Here is a 16,885-nt window from a genome sequence, read left to right on the forward strand (position 1 = left end):
GAATAGGAGCGAAAACTCTTCGTAAGTCAGTTGTTTCTATTTCGATTAGATTTCAAAATTTAATGTCTGGATGGATTTGGATGATCTAACGGTTCTGTTTGGACTGTTCGATGGCTGTTTTGGTTTTGTCTGGAAGTATATATATATATCGGGCCGGATAGGTAGACAGCCCAAATTTCCAACAGCATCCAAACAACAAAATTTCGGCCGTTGGCTAAACACCAAAATTTTGAAATATAAAGGGTTTAGCGAGGTAATATTTTCAAACTTTACAATATCAAAGACCATGAATACTGAGTGGTTGAGAATGCTCCCAGTGAAACACATCAGCCCCCTTTTTACTCTAATGGAGACACGTCACCCTCCGCACAAAAAAAAGAAAACCCACGCCCTTTTCAATTGTTCAAAAAAAACCCACAAAACATAAAGTCAAAAAGAAAAACCTCTCTCTTCCTCTTATCTCCATTCTTAAATCTTATCTCCATTCTTAAACAAAAGAAACCTGAAAAGGAAACATGAAAAGTGTTAAATTTTAATGCCTATATCGGTTCCTATGATATATTGTTACTGACAATTGCATTTCTATGGGGACTAAAAGAGATGTTGAAGAACATATTTCTGGAGGTGAAGAACAAATTTGAGACTGCAATTGGGGTGCTACGGAAGGAGAAGATTACTATAGCTCCAGAGGATCCTGCTGCAGTAACTTAATATACAAATGTCATGAAGACTGTTAGAGAAAAGTAAGAAACCATCTATCTTCTTCTTTTTGGCTTCTAGAGAGGATAATGCATAACTGCATAATTATATACTTGCATCTCATCAAACCAAAATAGAGTTCATGTGACATACATATTGTGATTTCCTTTTCTTTAAAAAAGGGACTTATTTAAACACGGGCATGAATTGGAAAACATCGTAGTACCTGAAGTATTTGGTCAGAGTTCCATTCTTGGTTAATTTCATTGTCGTGATTGTGTGAGTATTATAGTGGCACTTATGCATCTGTGTGTGTTTCCTTTTGATGCCTTGCAGAGCAGGTTTGCTCTCAGAATCTGAGCGGATTAAGTATACCATTCAATCACGGACACAAAATATCCCAGATGCTCGAACATATCTACTAACTTTAAAGGAGATAAGGATCAAGTATGTATTTCTTGGAGTTCATGAAGTTTATTGTACTATTATTAGTTTCACTAATACCATTGATTTTGAATTCCCCCCTCCCCCTTTAAATGTGACACTACAATTGTATAATTATTTAGATTTTGTATATGCTTAATGTTATTTGTTTGCAGGAGAGGTCTGCCTGATGACCTTGGAGCAGAGGCTATGATGATGGATGCATTGGAGAAAGTTGAAAAGGAGCTCAAGAAGCCACTTTTGAGATCAGACAAGAAGGGAATGGCTCTTCTTACAGCAGAGTTTGATAAAATTAACAAGAAGTACTGCTCCAAACTTTATCTCTTTTTCTTATTATTTTTTGTATAGAAAAAACCTATATCAGGTGCTTTACTCAAGTAGTAGCTTGGACAAGTTAACATGTTTAGGAACCAATTGCATAATTAATCATTAGATAAGAAGCATATTCAGTTTTCAGAGCTTTTTATGTTCAGATTCTTTCAAATCTTCCCTTTTGTACTAATATTATTCACCAATCAATCCTTACACTGGCCTCCTCCTGTATGACCAGAATCAGAATGCGTGTTGCTTTTAGTTTGATAATGCCCATCTCTGTGCTAAGTTCAGAATTCAAACGCATTCATTTGTCTCATGTGTGTGTGTGTCCCTAAGACCTTAGCGGTCATCATTGCATCTTTCATTTCTCTAATTTTGCATGGGTATGTTTTTTCATGACCCAAAATTTTGTTAAGAGTATTGTAGTTTTACCCATCTCAACAATATTTTCATTGGAGATTGATTAGTTGGCTTTGTTGTTGTATTGGGATTGCTCAAGAAAACAAATGAGTGGAATTATAAAAGCAAGTTAGGTGAAAAGTGGCTTTCTCTTTCTCCAAGTGATATGGGGTGGCCTTTTCCTTTTCCTTTGTTCTTCACAGCTTCCAATAACACTTCCTCTTTTGCCAAAATCACTTCTTACTCAACCTATACAACGATTTTGACAACTTCTCTGCCATCAGGACTGTACCACACTCTCCAGTCATAGTATCCTCTATTTTAGTATGTAGTACTTTCAAACTTACAATGTATTTAGTATAAATTAGCTTTTCTTCTGAAAATCCAATGGTGAAAATTTTGCCTTTCAATATGTTATTGTAATGTTAAGTTGCATTCTCTCCATGATCAGAAATTTCTCTTTTAATCCATAGTACGTTGTAGTGTCATCCAAGCAATCCAATTGCTTATAAACTGAGATGATGTATTATAAAATTTAAGATGTAGTGTTAAGTTGTGTTCTTAGCCTATAGTGTTGTCTTCTCCAGCAAAAAATTACATGGAGAACTGAGGATTTTTGTTTTTTTTTTGCTGTCCCATTTTGCAATCAGATAATTGAATCACACTTCCACAAATATTAACGTGTTAACTCTTTGACATTATTCCAATTTCAGTATTAGTTTCTTTCATACGCTCAATATTTTTAGTTACAATATTGACTCGATCATTAGGGCTTATTCGACATAATTTCCGGGTGTAGTTGTTTATGATCTTTTACATTTGATGGCAACAAACAAAAATAATCTGCATTTAATTTGCTAGCACACAATTTGGTGTTTACTATATAATATACGAGTGCTTGGTGTTGTTTTACTCATCACTATTTTCTTCATTTCCAACAGTGATTACTACCATATTTAGTATATATATCAAGTGCTGCTCTATGCCAGTGTTCATGATAGAAAATTCTAATCATTTAACTATTATAATCATGTAATGTTTGTAGATGTTGATATGTCAACTTTCAAGTTTTCAAAGTGCGGGTTTCAAACCGTGATGGTACTACATTCTAAAATTAAGCCTCTGAAGTGTTCAACTCCTACAACACGTTAAGGTCATAGCATAAATTGTGTTGATGTACTTTCGGAACTCATGCCTTTTGTTTAGTAACATTTCTTCTTTATTCTCTTTTTGTGTCTGTTCATTTGTGTGGGGATGTTATATCTACTTCAGTTTTCATTTGTGATTAAAGTCTGCATTTAATATTTTATTCCCCAATTTTATTTTTCAAAGTTTACTGGGATTCTCTAATGCATCAACGTAACTGTACATACTACTGATTTATCATAACCGTGTTGACATTACCCTATACTTATCATTTTTTTTATATATTTCGGAGCATTTACTGTGGTTCTCTATTGTTGGACAAATTTTTCATAATCACATTGAGTGCTCAGTGCATCACCAATATTTTGTGTTAGAATTAGAAGTTGATTTGTGTTTGTTTATTTCTTATTTATTCTCTTTTTGTGGGTCAGTTCATTTGTGTGAGGGAATGTTATATTTACTTTAGTTTTCATTTGTGATTAAAGTCTACATTTAATATATTTTTTTCCTAATTTTTATTTTTCAAAGTTTACTGGGATTCTCTAATGCATCAACATGACTGTACAGACTATTGGTTTATCATAACCATATTGACATTATCCTATACTTATCATTTTTTTTTAAATTTCGGAGCATTTACTGTACATTATCTTCTTTTTTCGAATAATGATCTTCTCCTAGGAGAATGTAAACTCACATTATCCATTGTTTGTTATTATCCATATCAACCACTTTAATCTTAATCTTACCAAAATACATAATATAAACATCCTTTACATTTAATGGAGTGTTTCACGTATGTTTTGTTAATTTAATATATTTTTTTACCTGCGAACATGTGCCTATCAATTTTTATAAATATAAATTTGTTTCTTTAGTTGTGTCTTTGTGAAAAAGAAGATTGTCTTTTTTTTTTTTTTCTTTTTTTTCAATTTTGTGTTCCCATAGTGAGGAACAAATTCCTGTAAAAAAACAACAAAAGGATGTTTAGGGTTCTTTATGCAATAGTCTGCCGGTGCGAATTAATCCATTAATTTAATCCTTAGCAAAAAGAAAACAAGGTATTTGTAATATACACATGTTATCCAAACCCTCCAGTCAAGAATGGCAGCCTCACAATCAGACCTTTTCTACATAATAAGGGAATTGTTTGGCCTTGGGGATATGGAACAAAGGATTGTCCCGGCGTTTCCAAAAAAAGAATGTGACTCATTATGAATACTATCTATTGTAGTTAATTTACTTCAAATAGTTAATGCTTCTTTTATTTGGTGATAGTATTGTTACTTTTTCGTTTTTTCACCCCCCATTGATACTTGAACTTTGGTAGAATCTTAAATATTGATGATGACTTTAATTGACCGGTGCATACCTCTCCTTTTTATGAATTGGTGTTGAGGACCGAGTAGCCAAATGAGGCTTTCCATTATCTCAATCAAGCAGAACACCCATTAAGCATCTTACGATAGAAAGTACACGCTTGGATTAGATTTGTTGGATTGAAGATATATAAACAACCAATGCAACCCATATGGTAATGAATATATATAACTTATTTCAGATTATGTCTTTATTTTCTTTGTTCATTGTGCTTTGATATTGTTAAATGTCCTTCTTAAGTCTCACATGTATTTCCAATTAATGTTCAGGATGGCTCCTACGTATTCTCGACAATGTTGTGTTGAAATAGGTAGGGAACATGGTTCCTTTTCCTCTCTAAATCACTCTTTTGAGAAACTATGTTCTCTTTTTTTTTTTTTTTTCAATCCAATTTGTTATTTTTATTTTGGTATTAAACTATTTTTTAATATAATTTGTTGTTGATTTGTGTTTTTTTTTCCTCTTTAGATAATATCATATATATATTATGAAGTTCCTCTTTGCTTCTGATAAGTACCTGATTGGCTTTTGGTGGTTAGAAAATATATACGAGTAGTTTACTACTATCAAATGTCGAGTAGGACATTTGATATCATATAAGTTTACTGCTTTTATTTGGTACCAAATGTCCTTGGCCATTTGAAGAGATCCAATGCCTTGAAATGTGGTGAACTTCTTGAAACGAATTCGTTGTTGGAGAGGTATGATATAGTGGAAATTCAATTGAAGATTTTTGGACAAGGTAAATCTATTTTATTTGTTGAATAACTTTGATAAAATGACGCCTCATAATGTATAGAGGAACTAACAGTCATGATGTAAATTATACAATTTTTTAGTACATTTTAGACGCGCTAAAGAAACTAATGCCTTCTTAGAGAAGGAACTAAATTGTCTCGAGGTGTAAGGGTTGTTTAACTGTTATGGCATTCGTTGAGATGGTTAAGTAATTGAATTAAACAATGAGATATCTATATTGTTATGATTTTCAGGTTATGATAGGATTTAAGTTTATGAAATGTTGAAAATACATAGGAGACTCTGCCGAAATTTTTGTAAGATTATTCTGTCTTTGTTTAGTTTGGGTTTTGCTTAATTGGTCCGATCACGTCCCGAGTTTCATAATAATTGTAGATGCCATGTGTCTTTGGTAATCAGTCATTATAAAATTTGGGGCGTGACATTGTTAATGGCAAATGACATGCACCTTGGTATTGTCTTAATATGGTAAAATATATAAGTAGGAAGCTAGCTAGGAGTTACATAATTCATCATGGGTTAGGGGGTAATGAATCAAGCAGTAGCTAGACTTGCTAGCAATGTTTTTGAGTGTGGTTGATGATGATATTTTGAACTTTGCCCCTCCACTGAATGTATAGTGGAAAAAACTCTATGGGGTATTTATGATACAAGTCATTGAATGCAGCTGACAAGGTGTTCCTCTACCTATATTTTGGCACATTTAACTTCCCAAGTTTCTATTTGTTTTGGTGATGAGGTATGTTGGCTAAACTTTTTGAGTGATTATATTGCAAATTGGTTCACAGGGGATTCTATAAACTGCTCATTCTATTTCTACTCTTTTTTTTTATTGTTAAACTTCTATTTACTCACTCTACCGAGTGACTTTATATATATAATGAAGAACTTTTGTGGATTGACACATTTTCTGGAAAGGTCTATCTGAATACATTTTTTTGTTTCGATGGTCCTGTGTCCTCAGGTCTATCTGAATACGTTTCTTTGTTTCTGCAGAACACATTCAACTATAAAGAAAGAAATGGAATGAACACATTGCTTGGGAAAAATAAAATACATAATAGAAAACATTATTATATTAATTAGTTTAAATTGGTACTCGCCTCTTGATATTGTTGTGTTAAGGTTGTAGTATTATTCTTTTATATTAATATATGTATCTATCAGGGAACATTTGCATAGGTTTATATTAGTTTTGCCTATAAAATGTTTTTGCTACGTTTTGGTATACATCTCACAGATTCTATTACTATCTTGAAAAACAACGCATTAAAATCAAACAAGAGGATGAATAACCAAATGCCAAGAAATAATGTCTAGGAATTCATATAATTTACTCATTCAATAATAGTCATAAATAAAATATTAAAATAATAAATGACTGACACTTAAAATTATTCTTATTGCAGGACAGATTGTGATTGACTCATCAATGGACTCCTGACATATACAACGAAGTGCGCCAAAAAATTTACGTTGCAGACATACAAAAAAATGCTCAAGTTATATGTTGAAAGTTACTTTTATTAAATATTGTTGTTATTCCAAGGGATAATATACCTACATTAAACTCACTCTTCGGTCATTGTCTTTCATTTAAACTATTTGTGATGAAGCTTACTACAACAAACACACTTTGTCAACTGTCTTTCCAATATACAACATATGTTGGTAGTCAATTTCACTAGAGTCTTTTAGTCGGCTGTTTAACAAACATATCATATTCTATGTTGGTTATATTTCCATAGTGGTTATAGAAAAATTCTTACAGTGGTGTTGTTTTACCTATATTCATTGAATTGATTGTGTTCAGCCCATTGTTTCATATTATGATTAGTATGATTTATTGATTACTGAGTAGCTTGCTTAACTTGGTTGTTGAAGCTCAATCTTTTAGCCAATGTTGCACATTGTTTGATGGTCATCTGATTTTGAGCTTAATGCTTTAAACATTGGTGAATCTGTGGACTTGGTAAATGTATCTATCGTTGAATCCTCTGGAATAGACTATGGGCAAAATGTCATGTTGCTAAAACCAGCAACATTTGAACAATAATTGATGGGATCAGTGCAACTCCCAATCTTTAGGTCTAGAGAAAACCCGCGACGCAAGCATTCGCCAGAAGGTGCTGCTAGGTCCCATACTCCTTCATCGACAACCTGAAAACTTATTGCAACAGGAACAATAATAATCCAAAACTAGAAATAAAACCCCTTCAAAAATTATAAGCAATGAATCATTAGCTATCAATATACATATATTATTTATTCCAAAAAAATATACATATATTATTTATTCAAGTAGACTTTATGCTTTTGAGTCATTAGCGATCTATATAGCAAGTCCGGCCATAGGCCGGGCCAAATGGCTAGTTACATTGAAATAACTTGGTTTTTGGGGCTACAAGTCGATTACCTTCTCTATATGTAGAAAATAAAATAAAATAAAAATAAAAAATATTCACTATTTGAAACAAAAATATTCACTATTTGGGTTAAGACTATTGCATTAATGTGTTGGAAATTATTGATGGGGCATTTGCAGACTATTTGTATATGCTTTTCGAATGTGTTGGATCAAAACCGATCATTAAATTTCGTCCTTGTTGGAAGCATTTGCTTATTCTTCATATTTTGTATCTGCACCTGTTTCGTTCGGAATCTCGAACTATATTCTGCACCTGTTTCGAAACTGTAACTTGAAACCTTTTGCTGTACATAAGATAATGACAGAAAGTGAGATTCATTTCTTTGGAATCGTTAAAGTTGAAGTACCATATGAGAGCATGAAAGATCTGAGAGAAGGTTTTAATTTAATATATGGATCTTTTATCGAAATTGCAGGGTTGGGCCAAAACTATTATACTGTGGTGCGGTTAGTATACTGACTCTTCAATGCAAATCTTGTCTCATAATGTTGTAGTTCTACAGATTACATTCTGTGAATTGGGTTATGTTTGTGCTTCCCCTTGGTCTTCTTGTTAGTCAATATGGAGTACATAAGAACTTTTTCTTCCTAGTGTTAAACAAAATATGCTCAAGAAGGATGTCTGTAACATTACTGTGTATTATTTGTTTGAATGACTATAATGAACCTCGAAAAGCTTCTTTGCTTCACCTATATTTCTTCTTTTTCTTGATAATCGTATTGTATTCAACAGGAGCTTAATTTGGATGATTTTGTCACTCATGAAGTGGTTTTGAAGATATCAACAAAGCTTTTGATTTGCTACTAGCTGGGAAGAGACTTAGATGTGTCATTTGGATGGATAAATGATTGTTTTCAACTTGTTCTCAATTGTCTTTTATTTTATAAATTTCTTTTGCATTGGGACTGTTATGGCCTTTGTCGCTTCTTGATTTCCAGTTTTTTGCCGATAAATTTCCATAGCGTCTCTCTAACTGGCTCTATTACTGTTATCTTATATATTAGCTGGCTCCTTAACTGGCTCAGCCGTGTATTTTGTTTCTATTAGGAAACGATGCAAGGAGCCAAGGAACACAATTTTTTTCTCCATCTTTGTTTGCATCTTTTTAGGATCTAGTTGGTAAGTAGATATACGCATAATCCCAATCCAAATTAGATACAGGTCGATAAATGCATAATCATAATCCAAATCAGATACAGGGATTTAGTTGGTAAGTGGATAAATGCATAATCCTAATCCAAATCAGATACAGAATTTATTGCTTAGTAAGACAAAAAAAGAGGTATAGTCACATGGTTGGAGCTGACCATTCTCCTATTGAAAGGCCCACATTTCCACAACATTGACAATCTGAGAAAGCAGTGAAGGCGAGGAACTTAGAACATGGAAACTGAAGGAAAGCCTATTAGATGTAGAGGTATCATTAGAACACCCAGGCACCCAGCACACTTCTTTATCTTTAGTCAAGATTTCGCCTACTTTTTATGAACTTTGATTTGGAAGGTTTTCTCAATTTATTTATAAATAGATCTATCTTTACACTCAGCCTTCTTGCAAGGTCATTAGATTCCATCATATATGAGAATGCTATCTCTCTAGCTTAGCCAATATAGTTCAACTTCATCAGATTCAGTGAACAGGTATGCAATGGAATCAGTAGGTAGTTACTTCTTTCCTGAACAGGTATACAAAATAATCCTGGCACCTTAAAAGTGAGCACGATCAACGGATCATTCTGGCCAGAAATGAGAGATTATCAATAGATTCATCACCTTAAATATCTCAAATATCAAATAATTCTCGGTTCAATTTTGTATAAAAACCAAATATCACTCGGTTCAATTGTCTAAAACCCGATGGTGGATACAACACATACCAAAACCCTTAAAAGCCATATCATAAATCAACTTAAATTAACTTCCCCATAATTAACACAATCCTTAAATTAAATTAACCGCCATCACTTTATTAAGCTATATTCCGTCCAAACAAAACAAACTTCTAAAAATAATAGGTCTTGAACATCTTATTCTCAAGCCATGCTGAAATGTAAACTACATTATTACATCCTTCTAATAAGAATCGGACCTAATAAAAGAACTAACTGACTGCTCCATACAAGAATCCAAATCACACGCCGTGGTTCCACTGCATTCCATCTATGTTCCCAAGAACACACTCACGTTGTCAAAACAAAGCAAACATGGGTCAGCAAAATGAAATTTGATGGTATGAGTAGACTAACCACATATAAACATTTCCAGTCTTTAATTATCAAACTATCACTTTAAATATATCCTAACTTAATCATTCTCAGCTTGAAAGATAGGTAGTTCCGTCATTTCAACCGGCATAGTTTCTTCCCAAGCAAAACTTCCATTTTATTTACTCATTATAATAACTTGTTTTAAATAACTAAGTCATTGAATTAAAACTTACCGATATCCACTGCTGTATAAGGGTAGGACCGCATCCCTACACAAAATGTTATTAAGTCCTACCCTCCTGCAAAAGAAAGTTAGAACTTCTATATAACATATGTAGATATCCTATAGGTATTCAAAAGTAAGCCCAAACACACTCGCATAATCAAATCAATTTCTCTTATCAATTAGTCAATTTCTTTTCTTATACACCCACCATTTAGTACATATGTACCTTAGGTCATTCCCGTCACATTCAAGGAATATCCAACCCTACATTCCCGTACACTCAAGGAATACAACTAACCCGCAAGGCAAATACCTTAGTTCCTCTCTATGGCAGTCCAAACAATCTAGTCATTCATGGCACATTCAATGAATACCCAATTATAACGCTAACGGGCCATTTATGACACATTCAATAAATGCCACCTATCACATGACATCTTTAGTCATAAGTATATTGTTTCAGAGAACGAAGGAGTATCTTGTTTCATGTATTTTTGGTTTACGCGTTATTAATTATATGGATGTCTAAGTGTCATAACGTCGTATATCATAAAAGACTGATATATCACATAGAAGTTAATACACGTACACACGTATATATATAAAGTCTTAGCCCAAAGCCAAGCACGCTTATAGCATTAGACCTATCCTAATAGACCAAAGCATAATCCGAGTTAAAAGTCAAACTGGGTCAACTGGTCAACAGTCAACCCTGGTCAACATTCAAAGTCAACTCTGGTCAAAGCCAATCTAACCAAAAACCCAACGACTAAGGCCCAAAACCCTTGGCCTTTCCCAAGCCCAATCTAAACTTAAACCCATGAGTGAATATCCAAAAATCACTCAAGCCCACTTGCCTGATTCGGCCCAAGCCCAATCTAAACTTACTGCTCATAAATTATAACCTGACCCACTTGGATTTATAAAACCAGCCCACACAATAAAAAACCGGCCCAAAGAACTAAAGAAATGAGCTGGCCCAAACAATCAATCTAAGGCCCAAGCCCAAACCCAACCGAAATAGAGTTAGAACTGGTGAGACTGGGAGCACCGGATCCAAATCTCGGCCATCCCCTCCACCACCAGCTCACATTTTTCGGCCACCTCTCCTCCCTTCCTCATCATATCAATTTTGCTCCTGGTGAAAAACCATACAACTTTAACAAAAGGTAAAACTAAAACCCTTAACTCCGTCCACTCCCTCTAAACTAGATCTGGGAATTTTCGACCTCCATTAAAGCTTGTTCAAAGCTTCAACCACACACTCTCCAACACCCAAACAACCATCAACAACCAAATAACCAACCAGCAAAACCCTCACAACAAAAATCAAAACAAAACAAACAGTTAAACAATACAAAAATCTGGACGATTTGGTTCTTGCTTGAACGCCATTAATGGCGGTTCAAGCTTCACAGCACTACCACTCTCAAACAATCACCTCTACTTCACCATGCACAGTCCACACAACTCCACAGTTCACCCATACAACCCAACAGCACCCAACCACCGATTCTAAACCCCCGACCTCAATCAAATCAAAACAAACAACCCACACCACAACAGTACAACAACAACAGTATAACAGCAGTATAACAGTTCATAACAATTTGGTTCTTTGGCGAAAATGCGAAAACACGTAGCCAATACATAAATCGACCAATTTGGTTTACCGCAACCATGATCGATTTATTACCCTCATTGTATCACTAGGTACATACAAATTTTCTAGAGACAGCCGGTTCTTCAACGATAGTCAAGTTGTATACGCAGTTAACACTAAATGAGCATGTGAACAGTATACACTAAATGAGCATGTGAACAGTACTGCACAATCTACAGTAAACGAGAAATCTAGAAAAAAACGTAAAAATCTACTCACTGGTAGCGCGCTCCAACTATCAACTAGCTAACAGAAAAACTCTTCCTTTTCTTCTTTCAGTAAAACCCCCTTTTTTTTTTTTTCCTCTCTATAAAACTCTCGCTGTGTTTTTCCCCTCCAAACTCTACGTGAGAAAACTCCTTTTTTTTTTTTTTAGTTTTAACAACCTCACCGAAAAACAAGGATAACATTTATCTGTTTACTTACAGGACTTTTATCCCTAAGTTGATAGTTATCATATATCTAGTTTTATCTATTTTCATTATTATTATTATTATTATTATTATTATTATTATTATTACTATTATTACTATTATTATAGGAAAAGCAAATAAAAAGACGGGGTGTTATATTATTAGTTGACTATAAATATATTTCGAACTAACCATTCTATATTACAAGCTTAGAATACGAGTGATGAACTAATTAATTATAGAAGAAAAAAATGTGAAGATTGTTCTTTCATCATATATATATTAAGGTCGGTTTTTGTGGAGATGATCTCCCCACCATGAAAATTATTTTCACAAAAGTTTTGAACTTTTCATCTAACGGTCCAAAAGTTTTGTGAGCATGTTATAAGGTTAGACTTATTTGAATAAGAGCATTTGCAATGCAGGGGATTATGAGGGGTTTGTGACTATAGTCACCAGTTTTTGGCAAAAATGGTTGTGCAATGCAGTGGTGAATAACTGGTGACTATTTTCCCCAATTGATTTCAAGGTGAAACCTTCCACCGAGATAGTGGCTGACTTGTTAACTTTGGACGGGATGTTGGATTCCGTCTGGATTACAAAACTCACCAGACGGAATCCAACATCCCGTCTCGCTATATTTCTTTTTTTCCAGACGGAATCAAACATCCCGTCCGGAGTCCTAACGGCTAGTTCACCAACGGTCAAAAATGGTCAAAAAAAATAAAAAAAACTTTGGTATATATACAACATTTGTTTCATTTCAACTCACACTTCCAACAATCATATATCATATTTCTTCTTCTTTAAAATCAATTCTTCAAAAAAACAAAATATAAAATGGCATCATCTCAAGCATCTCAAGCAAGTGGTAGCACTCAAGTAAAAGCAAAAACTCACTTTAGCATGTCCGAAGATCAAGCTCTATATCTTGCTTGGATAAAAATTAATGAAGACTCCATTATTGGTGTTTTCCAAAATGCAAAAGGATTTTGGAATCGTATAACAAACGAGTTCAATAAAGCACGTGGGTTGGATAGGTCTTCCGATTCAATTAGCGGTAGATAGAAATATATTTCAAAAATGATGAACAAGTTTGGTGCAATTGTGAATGCGGTGGAGGCTCGACATGCAAGTGGTACAACAATACAAAGCCGGGTAATTACAACTTTGTCAATTTGGAATTTATTGATTATCTTAGTCTTAGTCTAATTATTTCCGTCTTAGTCTAATTATCTTAGTGTATTTATTATTTCCATTTTAGTCTTAGTCTAATTATTATCTTAGTCTAATTATTATTTTAGTTTAATTATCTTAGTCTTAGTGATTATTTTAGTTTAATTACCACCATTTTATTTTTTAGTTGTCCGAGGCAATGATGATGTACCAACTACAAGAAAAAAACTACTTTTTCACTTGATCATTGTTACGTTATACTCAAGGATAATCCAAAGTGGAGTAACGTTTTTGAGGCAAGGTAAAGCCACCCCACAAAGGGAAAAGGTCGCAAAAATGATATGATGGTGAAGATTCAACTTCTAATTCACCAAGTGTTGGTGGAGTTGAATTGGAGGGTTCTCAAGAAATAGAGCGTCCTCAAGAAATGGAGTGTCCTCTTGGATCGAAGAAAGCCAAGTCCAAGAGGAACCAAGAAAAATCAGTTGGTATGTTGGAGGGTTATTTTACACGTTTAGAGGATACATTTGTAAAGGATGCAAATGAAACACAAAAATGCTTAGAACTTAGAGAAAGGGAACTTGCATATGGTCAAAGAACCGTGACGGCAAGAGAAGAAAAAAATTGAATTCAAATGAAAAAAAAATCAAGTTTAATTGGAAAAAAATCGGCTTCAAAAGATGCAATATGAAGCTAAGATTTTAGCGACCGATACAAGTGTCCTCCATCCCGATACCGCTTTTATAATTGAGTAACAATAAACTGAAATACGTGATGAATGGGCAAGGGCTAGAGGTGGTTCTAGCTCTAACTAAGCTTATGTAATATCTAGTATTTTATTTTAATTAAAGCACTATGTATTTTAATTAATGCACTATGTATTTTAATTTCACTGTCTTTTTAATTAATGCACTATGTATTTTAATTTCATTGTATTTTTAATTAATGAACTATGTATTTTTATTTCACTATTTTTTTTCAATTAATGCACTATGTATGTTCTTTCCAATATAATTATTTTCATAGAAATACAATTACCAATAAAATTAAAATACATTGTAATATAATTCATTAAAACACAACTCATTAAACACATAAGAACTTATAGGAAATACATTAGGAAATACATAAGGAAATACATAAGAAATACATTAGGAAATACATAGGAAATACGTTGGAACTTAATAGTTCGCGTTAGGAAGTACATAGGAAATACTTTGGAACTTCATAGTTCACGTTAGGAAATACATATGAAATACACTTTCATTTCCATTTTAATTTTCGCCTCCTTCTCCCTCCTCTGGATCCGACCAATTTGGATCATAAATTGGTACCGGATATGCTGTTTCTTCAATGCCAGTCCAATTAAAAACATGCTCAACTAAGTCCTTTTGAAGATTAGTATGTGTAACTTCATTTCTGATCTTATTTCTTGCTTCAATCATCTGATAGACAAAATAAAAACCATCTTCTTCCTGAAAGAGCACAGGTATTGTTTATTTCCTCTGACCTTTTCAATTCCAAACTCTACTTTCACGTTCATTTTCAACAATCATATTATGCATTATAATGCATGCCTTCATTATGTCTCCAAGAACAACAACACTATGACAACGCGCAAAAGCCTTAACAATATGTCATCGTGCCTGCAAAACTCCAAACGTCCTTTCAACATCCATTCTTACAGCTTCTTGACGTTGAATAAAGATCTTTTCATGCTTATTTCTTGGATAACGAATGGCTTGAACAAATGTGCCCCATTTTGGGTAAATACCATCAGCAAGATAATATCCCATATCGTAGTCATTACCATTCACATTAAATGCAACAGCAGGAGCCTCACCTTGCTCTAATGATTCAAAAACATTAGAATGATGAAGCACGTTAATGTCATTATGCGAACCTAGTAAGCCAAAGAAGCAATGCCAGATCCAACAGTGCTTGTCTGCAACGGCTTCAAGTACCAAAGTTGGTTCCTTCTTGTACCCTACATGTGTTCCAGCCCATCCAGTTGGACAATTCTTCCAGACCCAGTGCATACATTGATTGATCCAAGCATTCCTGGAAAACCCCTTGCCGCATTTTCAGCTAATATCCTAGCAGTGTCTACCTCAGTTGGTCGTCTCAAGTACTCTTCCTCAAACGCCGTGATTATTGCCTTGCACCAACACTTCATAGATACATTTGCTGTGGAATCTCCAATTTGTAAATACTCATCTGTTGAATTAGAAGAACAACCAGTTGCTAATTGTACAACTGCAGCTAGTCCCTTCAGAACCCGTAAATTGCTTGCCGACCCAATCCATCCACCTTGTCTTTAAAGTAATCGTCGAATGCTGCAACAGTTTTCAACATATACATAAAAAGCTCTCTTGTCATCATGTACCTTCGTCTAAACTTATGAGGAGGCCACCTACAAGGTATTGTGAAGTAATCCCTCATTATCTTTTGTTTACTGAAATCACCACCATCTATAAACGTGTAATCTCTGCCCTTCACAGATCCACCGTGTTTGTCTGTATTCACATCTTCAATGGCTGCTTGAGCCATTAATGCCCCAGCAGTGGATAATAACTGCAACCTCATCCTCCTCCTTTGCCTCATCATATCATTATGCTCATCTCTTACTCTTTCCATGTAGTCATCTTCAGCGGAAGTACCAGAAGACGACCCGGTAAAACCAGAAGACGAACTATTACTATTAGATCCTCCCCATAACCTTTGGTTAAATGCAATTCTTTCTTCTCTAGACATTTTTTCTATTTTTAGCTTGGTTGTGGGGAAGAAGATGGCTGTTTGTTTGTTTGATCTAAAAGAAAGAAGAGTAAAACGAAATATGAAAGGTAAGGTCACATGTGATAGTTAGATTTTGATCCACTCCAATTGACAACACATTTTATCAGATTTTTGTTCACTCTCCAAGTGACAACACATTTTATCCAAATGTCTATCCTAATGTACCCTCAATAATTCCAATTTATGGGCCACCATCCATAATTCCAATGTATGGAATAGTAAAAGGTGTATAGGCATGGATTTTTAGTCACCAGACGGGATGTTATATTCCGTCTAGGTCTAAAAATACCAGACGGGATGTTACATTCCATCTCGGTCTACACCATACACTATTCCTGTCAGAACCAAACCACCTGCAAAAATGAGTGATATTCCATCAAAATTTTCTGTCATAACCAAGACATAGGAAATTAGTGAAATGCAAGGTCTAGCCTAACCTACAAACTTTTGGAATGAGTGAAATGAGTGAAACGAGTGAAATGAGTGAAACAAATGTGAAATGAGTGAAATGAGTGAAATGAGTGAAACAAATGTGAAATTTTTGGAAACATCTGTTTTATTGGAAATTTTTGGAAACTTATACTTTGGAAACATACGAACTTATAATTTCTGAATTTTTTTGTCATAACCTCATATGTTTTATTGACATATTCATATCCAAAACCTACTAATATACTTTGGAAATAATAAATAAGGCAAACAACAATCATGAACAACACCCAAGTCTAACACAGAAACTCGATAAAAAAACTAACTTATAATTTCTGAAAAAAATTTGTCATAACCTCCTTTGTTTAATGACATATTCATATCCAAAACTCATCAAAGAAAAAC

At 34.0% G+C, this 16,885-nt stretch overlaps 1 long non-coding RNA gene and 1 pseudogene across 2 annotated transcripts; both read left to right on the plus strand.

Annotated features, from left to right (window-relative positions):
* Window positions 1-600: 600 nt before the first annotated feature.
* Window positions 601-1,491, plus strand: LOC147491364 (putative ATP synthase 24 kDa subunit, mitochondrial pseudogene; annotated as a pseudogene). Its single transcript, XR_015199412.1, has 3 exons — window positions 601-743; window positions 1,036-1,146; window positions 1,299-1,491. The product of XR_015199412.1 is annotated as a putative ATP synthase 24 kDa subunit, mitochondrial pseudogene (transcript).
* A 6,325-nt stretch (window positions 1,492-7,816) lies between these two features.
* On the plus strand, window positions 7,817-8,524 carry LOC147491365 (uncharacterized). The gene is made up of 2 exons (XR_015197318.1): window positions 7,817-8,017; window positions 8,304-8,524. It is a non-coding gene; the product is annotated as an uncharacterized LOC147491365 (long non-coding RNA).
* The last annotated feature ends 8,361 nt before the right edge of the window (window positions 8,525-16,885 follow it).

Source organism: Coptis chinensis, chromosome 6 (assembly GCF_015680905.1).
Source record: "Coptis chinensis isolate HL-2020 chromosome 6, ASM1568090v1, whole genome shotgun sequence".
Classification (NCBI taxonomy): domain Eukaryota; kingdom Viridiplantae; phylum Streptophyta; class Magnoliopsida; order Ranunculales; family Ranunculaceae; genus Coptis; species Coptis chinensis.